General features: G+C 38.3%; 1 protein-coding gene and 1 pseudogene across 13 annotated transcripts in view; one reads left to right on the top strand and one right to left on the bottom strand.

The window, feature by feature from the left end:
• GPHN (gephyrin) overlaps positions 1-14,998 on the top strand; it is a 640,157-nt gene that overhangs the window by 453,878 nt on the left and 171,281 nt on the right. The gene's annotated exons all lie outside the window — the stretch shown is intronic.
• Positions 9,598-11,882, bottom strand: LOC131753806 (mitochondrial assembly of ribosomal large subunit protein 1 pseudogene; annotated as a pseudogene).

Genomic DNA, 14,998 nt, shown 5'->3' with positions numbered 1-14,998 from the left:
AAAACACATTCCAATGGCATTTTTCGCAGAAGTGGAAAACAAAAATCCTAAAATTTGTATAGAATCATGAAAGACCCAGAATAGCTAAAGCAATCCTGAGAAAGGAGAACAAAATGGGAGCCATCACACTTCCTGATTTTAAGCTATATTATAAAACTGTAATAATCAAATATTATGGTTCTGGCATAAAAACAGACACATAGACCAATGAAACAGAATCAAGAGCCCAGAAATAAATCCATGCATATACAGCCAACAGATACTTGACAAGGGAGCAAAGGATACTCAATGGAGAAAAGACTGTTCCATAAATTGGGTATTCACATTTAAGAGAAGGAAACTAGGGACTTCTCTGGTGGCACAGTGTTTAAGACTCCGAGCTCCCAACGCAGAGTGTCCAGGTTTGATGCCTGGTCAGGGAACTAGATCCCACATGCGTGCTGCAACTAAGAGTTCGTGTGCCACAACTAAGGAGGCTGCCTGCTGTAACTAAGGAGTCCATGTGCCACAACTAAGGAACCAGTAAGCTGCAACCAAGGAGACCTCAAGCTACAACTAAGGAGCCCACCTGCCACAACTAAGGAATCAATGAGCTGCGACTAAGGAGACTGCCTGCCACAACTGAGACCCAGTGCAACCAAATAAACATTTAAAATAAAATAAAAGAAGGAAAGTAGACACCTGTCTTACACCACTCACAAAAATTAACTGGAAATGACTTAAAAGACTTAAATGTAAGACCAGAAACCATAAAACTCCTAAAAGAAAACACAGGAAAAAAACTCCTTTACATCAGTTGTCCCCAACCCCCAGGCCATAGCCTGGTGCCTATCTGCAGCCTGTTAGGAACTGGGATGCACAGCAGGAGATGAGCAGCCAATGGGTAAGCGAAGCTTCTTTTGCCACTCCCCATCACTTCCCATCACTCACATTACCACCTGAACCATGCTTCCCATCACTTGCATTATCACCTGAACCATCCTCCCCTGCCACCCCGGTCCATGGAAATATTGTCTTCCACAAAACCAGTCCCTGGTACCAGAAAGGTTGGGGACTGCTGCTTTACATGGATTTTGTCGATGATATTTTGGATATTACACTTACAGGACAGGCAACAAAATAAAAAGTAAGCAAGTGGGACTACATCAAACTAAAAAGCATCTGCATAGCAAAAGAAACTATTAACAAAATGAAAAGACAACCTATAGAATGGGAAAAAAAATATTTGCAAACTGAGTACCTGAAAAGGGAAGGGGTTAATATTAAAAGTATATAAAAAGCACATACAACTCAATAGCAAAAATAAATAAATTAAAAATCCAGTATAAAAAGACCTGAATAGATATTTTTCCAAAGTAGATATACAAATGACCAACAGGTACATGAAAAAGACACTCAACATCACTAATCATAAAGGAAATGCAAATCAAAATCATAATGAGATATTGCCTCATGCCTGTCAAAATGGCTTTCACCTAAAAGACAAGGGATAACAAATGCTGGCAAGGATGGGAAGAAAAGGGAACCCTCATTCACTGTTGGTTGGACTGTAATTTAATGCAGGCAACAGGGAAAACAGTATGGAGATTTCTGAAAAAATTAAAAATAGAACTTCCATACTACTCAGCAATGCTACTTCTGGGAATATATCCAAGGAAACAAAAACACTATGTTGAAAAGATATCTACATCCCTTATTCATAGCAGCATTATTTACAATAGCCGAGACATGGGAAGAACTTATGTCCACCAATGGATGAATGGATAAAGTAGTTGTGTCATGTATACACACACACATAGACACACACACACACACAATGGAATATTATTCAGCCTTAAAAAGGAAAGAATTCTTGCTATTTGCAACAACAAGGATGGACCTTGAGGGCATTATGTTAAGTGAAATAAATCAAAGAAAGATAAATCCAGTATGATCTCACTTATCATAACAATCAAAACAAACTCCTGGAAAAGGAGATCAGATTTTTGGTTACCAGAGGCAGGGAGTGTGTTAGGAGAACTGGATGAAGGTGGTCAAAAGGTACAAACTCCCAGGTATAAGGCACATAAGTACTGAGGATATAATGTACAACATGGTGACTGTAGTTAACATTATTGTATGGTATATTTGAGAGTTGTTAGAGTATAGGTCCTTAGAGTTCTCATCACACACAAAAAAATTTCTTTTGTATCTATATGAGGTGATGGATTTTAGATAAACTTATTCTATTAACCATTTCACAATATATGAAAATCAAGTTATGCTGTACACCTTAAACTTACACAATGCTGCATGTCAGTTATATCTCAGTAAAACTGGGGAGAAAAACAAAAACAAAATTAAGCCAATCTGAGGAGTCTTTAGAAGAAGATATAGGATTATTAGCCAAACTACCCAATTTTCTGACTTCTTTGTTTGCTTACTGGATCTTTTTAGTAATATAAATGATCCCAGAGAAGTATACAGGTATGTAAGAACAACATTCTTATCTAAAAGCAGCACATGTTTTTCCTTGAAAGGCCAATATTATATCTAAAGCATCTGAGCCACTGCCACTGTAATTTCATGAAACTTTCAAGTGAGAAGTTCTTTTTTTTTTTTTTTTTTTGCGTTACGTGGGCCTCTCACTGCTGTGGCCTCTCCCGTTGCGGAGCACATGCTCTGGAGGCGCAGGCTCAGCGGCCATGGCCATGGCCCACGGGCCCAGCCGCTCCACGGCACGTGGGATCTTCCCAGACTGGGGCACAAACCCATGTCCTGCATTGGCAGGCGGACTCTCAACCACTGCGCCACTAGGGAAGCCCAAGTGAGGAGTTCTTTAGTCTTGGTGGCATTATCTAACTCACCTACTAGTCTCTGAATCAGAGCATGTAGCACACTCCCTACTTTCTGGGCCTCTTGTAAAGCTTGAAGTAAAGAGGCTTGAGAAAGGAAGAAAGAAATCCAGAATTTCTCTGGAGTGATCATGATTTTTATTCTTAAATCAAGGTCCACTTTTCCTACTTTTTAAAAAATTAAATTATCTAACAATCTTTTTTTTCTTCAAAAAGAAACTGATGGCTTTAAAATGGATCTTGGATGACGTTGGGGACTCTACTGAAGGCAGGCATCAGTTTACAAAGATAGTAAGATCCTATCCAGTCTGTAGGCTTTTGTACCACAAATCCAATACCAGTAATTGGGGAACACCCAATGACCTATTTGGGACCAAAATACCCATAAGTGCTTATCAAATATGTTATAACATTTGGAGCTACTCATCAAAAATAATTCTGCACCATACAATAAAATTTAAAGTGTTGAGTCCATTTAGAGGATCTGAAAAAAAAGAAAAATAGTATCTTAACTTGTAAGGTGTATAAAAGTAGGACAGCCTCCAAATAATACATTGTTGTTTCTTAGTTCCCTTACAAGTTCTATTTCTTTTAAAGTTTGGTTCCCACCCCAAAAAATTAGAGAATTATTTTGGTGGAGTCAAGAACCTTGTCTTCTAGGTATGACCTAAGAAAGGGTTTTAGATTTCCATTTCTTTGGCCTGTTATATAGTTTGTCATTGGAAAAGTCATCTAATACTTGAGTATAGTTCCCCAGGAAACCAACAGATTCATTACGAGGAAGTGGAACCAAAGGAATCTGGTGGCTACCAAAAATAATAATAATAATGTAGTGCAAAACCAGTTTGGTTGTATGCTTTAGCTAGTTCACAAGTAAATAACAGTCAAGTATTAGATACATACCAATGAATGATTAAGGATGCAAAGGAAGTGCAATATTAAGAATAGGGCAATATAGATAACAGTTAAAGAAACATTTAAACCAGGGGAAGAAAATAACAATGAAAATAAAGAACAATAGAATGCAGATAAAACTGTGGCAGTCCACCTTCTTATTCTTTGGATCTTGGGTAGAAGCTCCCTACACTCATGTGGTCAAAGGTCTTGGATGGAGGATGTCTCTTTCAGAGAATTGTCTGTTTCTAGAGGATTTCTAAAAACTCCTCAGTTTAAAAATCTACAAATTCAGGAATGGATTATGCCTCTTTGGGAGACATGAATCCAAAGATCAAACCTTTAGAGTTGTATAGCTGTGCTGATTACTAACAGTACTTGATAAGGTCCAATGGGGTTCCAGAGCTGTCTTTCTCAGATGTCTCTTCCAAAAGACCACTTCTCTGGGTTTTAGGTGATACAAGGTTATTTAAAAGGGTGTTGATGAAAGGCTGCTTGTACCTGTTTATAAGACTTGGTATATGACATGAATAATTCCTTGCCATATTTAGCCATGTCTGCTTGCAATAGTGTGGAATTTAAGGAGATATTCCTAGATGTATGTGGGAGAGTTGATGAACCACAGAAAGATTTGATCTCATTGACATTAAAGACAATGCCTTAGGTCATGGAAGTTCAGGAGTCTCTATGTTTGTTCTCTCTACCTTTCCTGAAGATTGGGGGTGAAATTAGTAAGTGGCATATCTTTCCAAAACTCTTTAGTAATAGGCCCAGGAAAATGGGTGCCTCCATCAGTAGAGAGAAAGGTCAGAATTCCCTGGATTGGGAACGTGAAATCAAGAAAATTTTCCTACGATTAGATTTATAGCTCTCTATCAAGGGAAGGCTTCAAACCATCCTAAGAACAAGTAAACAATCACCATGAACATATTCAAAACCCAGAGAGTAGTTTTATGAAACCCATTTGGAGGTGTTTAAACCTCAGGAGGGGATCCTGAGTTTTGGACTCTTATGCATGTCCCACCTTTATATTCTTACCAGGATTATAGTGGTGACAGATGAGATAGAGTAAAGCTTTCCCATCAGTATTAATTATGTGCAGTGGCAAATTTCTTCTTTTACTTGTGGGTAATTTCATGTAAAATTTTTATAAGATTCTATTTGAAGTCCTTCAGTTCTGCTAAATAGCTAATAGTGCAATTTACACCCAGCTTTCTCCTGGTACCTCTTTTCTGACTGGAGCTGATTGCTAGCATTTTATAATAGGGGCTTTGAACTCAATTCACTTTTGAAGCAAAGACTTGGTCCCTTGGGGTATTATAAGGGCTATAATTTTAGTGAAGGCTGTCTGTCGGGCATGATGATTAGTCAAGACATTTCCTCTAGCTTCCATATTATCTCCTTTTGTCTGAGCTCCTATTTTTATAATAGCCACTTCCTCAGGAAGCATTCGAGCACTTAAAATTTCTATAAATTGCTAACCTTTTTTTTTTTTTTAATTTATTTGGCTGCGCTGGGTCTTAGTTGCCACATGCGGGATCTTCGTTGCCACACGCGGGATCTTCATTGCAACGTGTGGGATCTTTAGCTATGGCATGCAGGATCTAGTTCCCCGACTAGGGAACGAACCTGGGCCCTCAGCATTGGGAGGGAGCATAGAGTCTTAACCGTTGGACCACCAGGGAAGTCCCTAAATTGCTAACCATTCTTAATTGAGATTCCTTCTGAGGTCAAGAACCCTTCCTTGTTTCCAAAGCATTTCAAAATCATGGAATAACCCAAAAGCAAATCTACTGTCAATGCATATATTAACCCTAATATCTGTAGCTAACTAAAACTTCTGGTGTGCTCACAGAGTTCTGCCATCTGGGAAGATTTGCCTCTGGCAAAGGATCATATCCTAGGGAGGAAATTTTATAAAAATTATGTAGGAAGTTAGTAAAGAGCTAATTTTAACTCACAAAAGTCCTGTTCATGTTTGGTGCCTAGGGAAGAGGTTCACTTTCAAAGGACTTGGTTAAGTCTTTTATTGGCATGGCAATTGCAGAAAAGTTGGGAACGCATTGCCCACGACAGTCAGTGAGACTCAAGAATCCTTTTTATTATCTCTTAGTTAAAGTCCATATTCTGTCAGGAGTAAGAGATTTACTTCCTTGAGAGAAATCATGTTCTAGGTAATGAACTTTACTTAGACAAAGTTGTAACTTCTCTTTGGAAACTTTATCCTCTTTGTGAGTTAAAAAGGTAAGTGGATAGATGGAATCAATCTTAGAGCTCACTCCATCTTTAGAACACAACATTACCCACATGTTGAATTAGAGTAGAATCACAGGGAAATATAAAGTCTTAAGGTCCTGGTTGAGGACTTGTAAAAAGTAGGAGAGTGTTTCAGTAAATCTTTGCAACATAACAGTCAAAGTATATTTTGTATTTTCTCAGGCGAAGGCAAACAAATATTGACTATTTTGACCTAAAGAGTCATTAAAGAAAGCAGAACGTAAATCTCCACAGTCAAATATGCAGCCTCAGGAGGCACTGAAGATAAAATACCTTTGGGGATTGGTACTACATGGAAGTGGGAAATGACTATTCTATTATGGACCTGTTGTGCTGAACAAATCCCTATCCCCACCCATGTAGCATTTTGACTGAGGGATAGAAGTGTTACAAAAACTAGTACAACATATGTTGCGTCTTTTCTCTATTTACTTTCACCTGTTAGTTTTAGTGCTTCTTTAGCTTCTGGTTCAAGAGAGCATTTTACACTTTGGGGTATAGGTTTTGATGACTTGATTTGGGTACTAATAGGTTCAGCCCCTGTAATCCTTCCTATATTCGTTGAATTTTTGCTCACAGAATGAAAAAGTCTGGCATCTCCTTCAGATCTTCAATTTAGGGTTGATTTAAACACAAAGATACTAGTAAATCAATTTCCAAATTAGCTGTAATCTCTTTGCAAATAAGGGAGTCCTCAGAGATTTCAAGAAAGAAACCATCAAGAAAATATTTAACAATTCCGTTATAGTACACCCTGCCTAGCAAGTTAGCAGGTATGATATCACAGAAGGAAGAATGTTATTTTGTTAAATGTCCAAGGGTAACAGTTATGAATGACATGGAACCAACAAAAGGACTATTAGAGATACCCACTGAGTATTTTTTTTTACCCCATGGGGGAGATTGTATAACAGTGCTCAAGTTCAAGATTGATAGTGTTTGCCTCTATATCAATTAAAAAAAAATTTTTTTTTGGCAGGGTTCTCCTTTAATATTCAGCGAAATTTCTCCCTGGGAATTTAAGGGTAAAACAAAAAATACCCCTCATTAATTTATTTTTTTTTTCCCCTTTAGCTTCTTAGCTAACACAAGATAGTTCTTTTTCCAATATCCTTTTTTATATAGTATCTGTAAGTATCTTTATCAAGAGATTCCCTCTTTTGGGATTTACTGACCCTGGTAGAAACATCTACTTGTTTTATCTCTAATGCTATCAATTTATTCTGAGTTTTATTTTGTTTTTGTTCTAAAACTCAAAATATTCAGCAAGGTGCTTGAGTTTTGGCAGTGGCATTATTTCCCATACTAGTTTTTGCTTGCCTACTAAATCCCCTATTTGGCTTAAGACTGTTTACAAAAATCTAGAAGAGAGTTAGGAGTCAAATCTTCTTTAACATCTGCTCCTGAGTGCTGTCTAAAACTGTTAAAAGAGCCTATCCCTGAGGTCTCCAATGTTATCCTTTCCTTGCTTGTAAGACTAAGTCAGAGCCCAGTCTACTTTCTCAGGAAGAACTTCGGGAATAGCCTCCAAAAGACTATGACCAACTTCTATAGCTTTTGTAAACGCCTCTGGTTTCCTATGCAGTTTAGGTTCTAAGTTACCCTCAGGTTCTTCGATTCTGCTTTCTCATGGAATTTTTTGTGTCTCAAGCTTCCACAAACATAAGAACTAATTGTTATAGAACTGGAAGCCCTGGATATGTTCTTAAAATTATTCCAAATTTCTCTGCAAATTTCACTCTGCCCTTTCTAGGCTTTGGAAAGTCATTGATGACTCTCAGCTCAGAGGAAGAACAGAGCTTAAAATCAACCATAAGGGGATTTTTTTCTGTTCTGAAGGAAGTTAAACTTTAAGAGGTAACTGAGCTTTGGAAGTTTCTGGCCAGCCACAAGGAAAGGGGAGTGGAGCAGAGGGAGAGATGGGTGGAGGGAAATAGAGGAGTATAGGATGGGGAGAGAGAAATAGTAAGATAAAATCCACTAGGTTCAAGGTATGATTCTGGAGGATCTAAACAAACATTATTTTAAGTTTTTCACGTTTTTGTTTTGCCTTGGCCAAGGAATTTCTTTAAGCAATTTTGGAATCTGAATTTCTTTTGGGTATTTCCTCACACCAATCAAAAATATCCAGCCCATTAGATGCTTGGAATTTTGTTCCTTTTTTGTCCTACAGCACCTCTCAAACAACTTTGTTTATAACAGAAGTTCCCCAAAGTGACCACTATAATTCTAAATTATCCTTGGTGAAATTAAAGATAAATACATACATTTGGGGTATAACATAAATGCATGTAAAAAGTAGGATTCTGGCCTGGATAGAGGCATAGATTTAGGTTTAGACTAACACAAATGAGAACCTGTGAATAGTCCATCGAAGATGTTGCTTGGACACCTCATACATCAGACTCCCCAACCTAATGAGTGCACTGTCCAACTACAAACTGACGTATTTGTAGTTCCAGAGCATCAAAAGGTTTGAAGGGGAGCTCTTTTCCACAGCCAGACTCTCACTAACAAAATAAGAACAAGGAAAGTTCTCAGAGGTTGATGGGTAACCCAGGGCAAAGCTTAATGAAAGGACACCACTTTGAGAAGAAACCTGAACCTCTCAATTCCCAGAGCCAGTTTGCAAAATAGACTTATTGGGGCTTACGCCCATATTTTTCCATATGAATTTTCCCCTTATAGAGGTATAACAGAAAATGATAAGGATAGACAGAGACAGTAATGCTGTTAGTAAGAAGATGGGTTCCTTATTCCTACAAGACAAAATAAATTTAGCAGTTGGGGAGCTCAAAGAAAATAAATGAGTTCAGTCTAATGTGAGACTTACTTATCTCACTGTGGTGATTAGAGACACTCCCATTCCCCAAAGCAGGAGGGTCAAGGGGTCTCAGAGGAGCTTGCTGTTGTTAAATCAAGGATCTTGGGCTTTGGCGGGAAGGGGTCAGTCTTGACTGGGTCTCCTTATGGCCTCTAAGACTGTTGAATGTTGACTCCCCACAAATAAGAAGTTAGTGTAGCCAGGGAGAATACCACCTTAACAGAGTATTAGTAGCATCTCATTGTGGGCTCAACATTGAGATATTTATGATATTTTGAAGCTAGGTTTAAGTTGAGTTTTTCATTGTGACAGTTTGATTAGAATTGGGTAAAGATCATGATGTAACAGTTTAAGATGGGTGGATACAGCAAGACAAGGATTTTGTGTGTATGGTGTGTGGCTTTGTTTGGTTTTACTTTAATTTTGGCCTTTCTACTCTACAGAATAGATTTGCATGTAAGCAAAATTAATTAAAACCTAAGCAAAGCTCAAGTTGAACAAAAGGGCCAATGCTAACTCCAGGAAATCCTGCAGGGATCCCCCAAAATAAAGACAACATGTTAAAGTTGTGACTTGAACGTATGGATTTTTTTGGTGTATTTAGTCATTTAGCTACAGTCTTCACGTGTCAGTCAACATGAGTACCCAGGACACAGGTAAGGCTTATGTTAATAACAACCTAACCAAACTATATAGAGATAAGGAGTTACATTTTTCAGAGAAATGAGTCATTCCAAATCTGAAATGACTAAAATAGTTCATTTCACTTCATTCATACTCAAATTCCACTGGACTCAGAGGTGAAGTGTCATCTTCAATTCCAAGAATGAAATCTTTAGGTAATGTTAGATGCTATCTAAACTAACTGTCATATGAGTACATGATCCATAATTTCTCTAGTTGGTAGGTTTCCCTGGTTTCTAGAACATCAAATGAATTACCATGGCTTCCAAAGTCCACATAAAACCAATCATCAGTGTCTTTCCTTTTAATTTTTTTAATTGAGGTGAAATTCACATAATGTAAAATTATTAATCATTTAAAGTCAATAATTCGGTGGTATTTAGTAAATTTATAATGTCATGCAACCACCACCTCTATCTAGTTCCAAAACGTTTTCATCACCCCAAAGGGAAACCCCATACCCTTTAAGCAGTTACTCTCCATTCCCCAGCCCCTGACAACCACCAATCTGCTCTCTGCATCTAAGGATTTGCCTATTCTGAATGTTTCATATAAATGGAATCATACAATTTCAGATGAATGTAAAATGTGACGATTTTTATCTAGCTTCTTTTACTTAGCTTAATGTTTTCAATGTTCATCCATGTTGTAGCATGTGTTAGTATTTCATTCCTTGTTATGGCTTCATAATATTCCACTGTGTATTTATACCACATTTTGTTTATGCATTGGTAGGTTTATGAACATTTGTGTTTCCACCTTTTGGCTATTGTGAATAGTGCTGATTTGAACATGCCTGTACCTATATTTGTTTGAGTACCTATTTTCAGTTCTTTGGGGTATATACCTAGGAGGCAGAATTGCTGGGTCATATATTAATTCTATGTTTAACTTTCTGAGGAGTTGCCAAACTATTTTTCACAGTGGCTGAACCATTGTACACTCTCAACAGCAGTGTACAAGAATTCCAGTTTCTCCACATCCTTGCCAAAACTTGTTACTTTGTTTTTCATTTTTTGGTTTTTATTTTTTGTTGTTGTTTTTTTTCATTATAACCATTCTAGTAGGAGTGAAGTGGTATCTCATTTTGGTTTTGATTTGCATTTCCCTAATGAGAAATGATGTGGAGCATCTTTTCATGTACTTCTTGGCCATTTTTGTATCTTCTTTGGAGAACTATCTATTGAAGTCTTTTGTCCAGTTTTTATTCAGGTGGCTTGTCTTTTGTTGTTGACTGTAGGAATTCTTTATATATTCTGGGTACTAGACCTTATCAGATATACCATTTGCAAATATTTTCTCCCACTGTCTAGGTTATCTCTTCACTTTCTTGATAATGTTCTTTGATGCACAAAAGTTTTTAATTTTGATGAAGTTTTATATATATATTTTTTCTTTTGTTGTGTGTGCTTTTGATATCCTATCTAAGATTTCATTGCCAAATCCAAAGTGATGAAACTTTACTCCTATGTTTTCTTCTAAGACTTGTATGGTTTTAGCTCATATATTTAGGTCATTGATCCATTCTGAGTTAATTTTTGTATATAGTGTGTGGTAGTGATCCAGTCATTCTTTTGCATATGGATATCCAGTTGTCCCAGTACCATTTGTTAAAGGGACTGTTCTTTCCCCTATTGAATGGTCTTGGCATCCTGGTCAAAAATCAATTTACTATAGGTGAATTGGTTTATTTCTGAACTGTCTATTCCATTAATCTATATGTCTATCATTATGCCAATATTACATTGTTTTGATTATTGTAGATTTGTAGTAAGTTTTAAAATTGGGCAGTGAGAATCTTCCAGCCTTGTTCTTATTTTTCAATATTGTTTTGTCTCTTTGGGGCCCCTTGCCATTCCATATGAATTTCAGGATTGACTTTTCCATTTCTGGGGAAAAGAAAAAGGCCTTTGGGACTTTGATGGGTATTACAGTGAATCCATAGATTGCTTTGGGTACTATTACCATCTTAACAATATTAAATCTTTCAATCTGTCTTCCTTTGGATCTTAATGTGAGGCTCACTTTTACATCTCAGGCATTTGTACATTTCACAGTGAACTAGGTAGGCCATGACATGTAAGTATCTGATGGAGATTCCATTCCCAATCACAAAATAATCTGTATATTTCATCTCTGGAGGAACTTTTATCACACAAATATCTCTTTCATTTTCTTGCCTCAAAGTGAAACCAGCATATCAATGCCAAATTTGGGGTTAATATGATCTGCTGTGCCAGACTCCTGGCACCCCTCCCCACTTTTCCTCCCACCTGCTTTTCCAGGCAGGGCTTAGGGCCAGGCAGCCCAGGCCAATTGCTAGTTCTGCAGTAGGCCACCTCATGGCCAGCAGTGGAGACCAAGGCCATGTGCCCAGAGCATGCCTCACTCCCTGGAAAGAGGTTGTATACCACAGCAGTGCCCAGGGCCCCCACCCCCACCCCACCCCCAGCATACAAGGATTTGTGGATGAGAGCTTAAAAGAGTCTTGGTGTTTAAACTGTCTTTGATACTGTCTATTTAAGAGCTAATGGGTCGGGACTTACCTGGTAGTGCAGTGGTTAAGAATCCGTCTGACAATGCAGGGGACACAGGTTCGAGCCCTGTTCCAGGAAGATCCCACATGCAGCGGAGCAGCTAAGCCCACACGCCACAACTACTGAGCCTGTGCTCTAGAGCCTGCAAGCCACAACTACTGAGCCCACATGCCACAACTACTGAAGCCCTTGTGCCTAGAGCCCGTGCCCTGCAACAAGAGAAGCCACTGCAATGGGAAGCCCAGGCACGGCAACAAAGAGTAGCCCCCCCTCACCACAACTAGTGAGAACCCGCATGCAGCAATGAAGACCCAACACAGCCATACATACATACATACATACAAGAAGAAACACACACACACACACAAGAAAAAAAACAGCCAATGGGTTTTCAGGAAATTCCTAGATTGAGTAATAAAGTTATTCTTCCTGGGCAAGAAGTTTCTGGATTAATAAAGTTATGATTATGAAAACAATGGTATAGTAAGGTCAGGTTACAATTCTCATTCTAACATAGTAGTCAACATTATTTATCTAGGCAGAAATATCCCTAGAGTGCAAAATAATTTATCTGCACCTAACTTGGTGAAAAGGCATTCTTCTTCATTTAAATGTGTGTAAAATTCTATGCTAATTTCTGGAGAGTATTTGAACAAACTGTAAAAGAAGTAAAATAGAGGCTTCAGGATTTGGGTTATACAACGACAGAACTGACTTTCTTCTTCTTTTTTTTTTTTTTAACATCTTTATTGGAGTATAATTGCTTTACAATGGTGTGTTAGTTTCTGCTTTACAACAAAGTGAATCAGTTATACATATACATATGTTCCCATATCTCTTCCCTCTTGCGTCTCCCTCCCTCCCACCCTCCCTATCCCACCCCTCTAGGTGGTCACAAAGCACTCAGCTGATCTCCCTGTGCTGTGCGGCTGCTTCCCACTAGCTATCTATTTTACATTTGGTAGTATATATAAATCCATGCCACTCTCTCACTTCATCCCAGCTTACCCTTCCCCCTCCCCGTGTCCTCAAGTCCATTCTCTATGTTTGCATCTTTATTCCTGTCCTGCCCCTAGGTTCTTCATAACCATTTTTTTTTTAGATTCCATATATATGTGTTAGCATACAGTATTTATTTTTCTCTTACTGACTTACTTCACTCTGTATGACAGTCTCTAGATCCATCCACCTCATTACAAATAACTCAGTTTCATTTCTTTTTATGGCTGAGCAATATTCCATTGTATATATGTGCCACATCTTTTTTGTTTAACATTTTTTTGGAGTATAATTGCTTGACAATTGTTTGTTAGTTTCTGCTTTATAACAAAGTGAATCATTTACACATATACATATATCCCCATATCTCTTCCCTCTTGTGTCTCCCTCCCTCCCACCCTCCCTATCGTACCCTTCTAGCTGGTCACAAAGCACCGAGCTGATCTTCCTGCGCTATGTGACTGCTTCCCACTAGCTATCTAGTTTACATTCGGTAGTGTATATATGTCCATATATACACTACCACTCTCTTACTTTGTCCCAGCTTACCCTTCCCCCTCGCCATATTCTCAAGTCCATTCTCTAGTAGGTCTGCATCTTTATTCCTGTCTTGCCCCTAGATTCTTCATGACCACTTTTTTTTTTAGATTCCATATATATGTGTTAGCATACAGTATTTGTTTTTCTCTATCTGACTACTTCACTCTGTGTGAGAGACTCTATGTCCATCCACCTCACTACAAATAACTGTTTTGTTGCTTTTTATGGCAGAGTAATATTCCTTTGTATATATGTGCCACATCTTCATCAATTGATCTGTCAATGGACACTAAGGTTGCTTCCATGTCCTGGCTATTGTAAATAGCTGCAGTGAACATGGTGGTACCTGACTCTTTTTGAATTATGGTTTTCTCAGGGTATATGCCCAGTAGTGGGATTGCTAGGTCATATGGTAGTTCTGTTTTTAGTTTTTTAAGGAACTGCCATACTGTTCTCCATAGTGGCTGTATCAGTTTACATTCCCAGAAACAGTGCAAGAAGGTTCCCTTTTCTCCACACCCTCTCCAGCATTTATTGTTCATAGATTTTTTGATGATGGCCATTCTGACTGGTGTGAGGTGATATTTCATTGTAGTTTTGACTTGCATTTCTCTAATGATTAGTGATGTTCAGCATACTTTCATGTGTTTGTTGGCAATCTGTATATGTTCTTTGGGGAAATGTCTGTTGAGGTCTTCTGCCCATTTTTGGATTGGGTTGTTTGTTTTTTTTATATTGAGCTGCATGAGCTGCTTGTAAATTTTGGAGATTAATCCTTTGTCAGTTGCTTCATTTGCAAATATTTTCTCTCATTCTGAGGGTTGTCTTTTTGTCTTGTTTATGGTTTCTTTTGCTGTGCAAAAGCTTTTAAGCTTCATTAGGTCCCATTTGTTTATTTCTGGTTTTATTTCCATTTCACTAGGACGTGGGTCAAAAAGGATCTTGCTGTGATTTATGTCATAGAGTGTTCTGCCTATGTTTTCCTCTAAGTTTGATAGTATCTGGCCTTACATTTAGGTCTTTAATCCATTTTGAGTTTATTTTTGTGTATGACGTTAGGGAGTGTTCTAATCTCATACTTTTACACTTAGCTGTCCAGTTTTCCCAGCACCACTTACTAAAGAGGCTGTCTTTTCTCCATTGTACATTCCTGCCTCCTTTATCAAAAATAGGTGACCATATGTGCGTGGGGGTTTTTTTGTGTTTTTTTTTTTTTTGAGGTACGCGGGCCTCTCACTGTTGTGGCCTCTCCCCTTGTAGAGCACAGGCTCCAGATGCACAGGCTCAGTGGCCATGGCTCACAGGCCCAGCTGCTCCGCGGTATGTGGGATCTTCCCAGACCGGGGCATGAACCCGCGTCCCCTGCATCGGCAGGTGGATTCTCAACCACTGCGCCACCAGGGAAGCCC

Source organism: Kogia breviceps, chromosome 3, assembly GCF_026419965.1.
Source record: "Kogia breviceps isolate mKogBre1 chromosome 3, mKogBre1 haplotype 1, whole genome shotgun sequence".
NCBI lineage: Eukaryota > Metazoa > Chordata > Mammalia > Artiodactyla > Physeteridae > Kogia > Kogia breviceps.
Note: the sequence above shows the minus strand (reverse complement) of the source record. Positions and strands in the feature narration are given on the sequence as shown.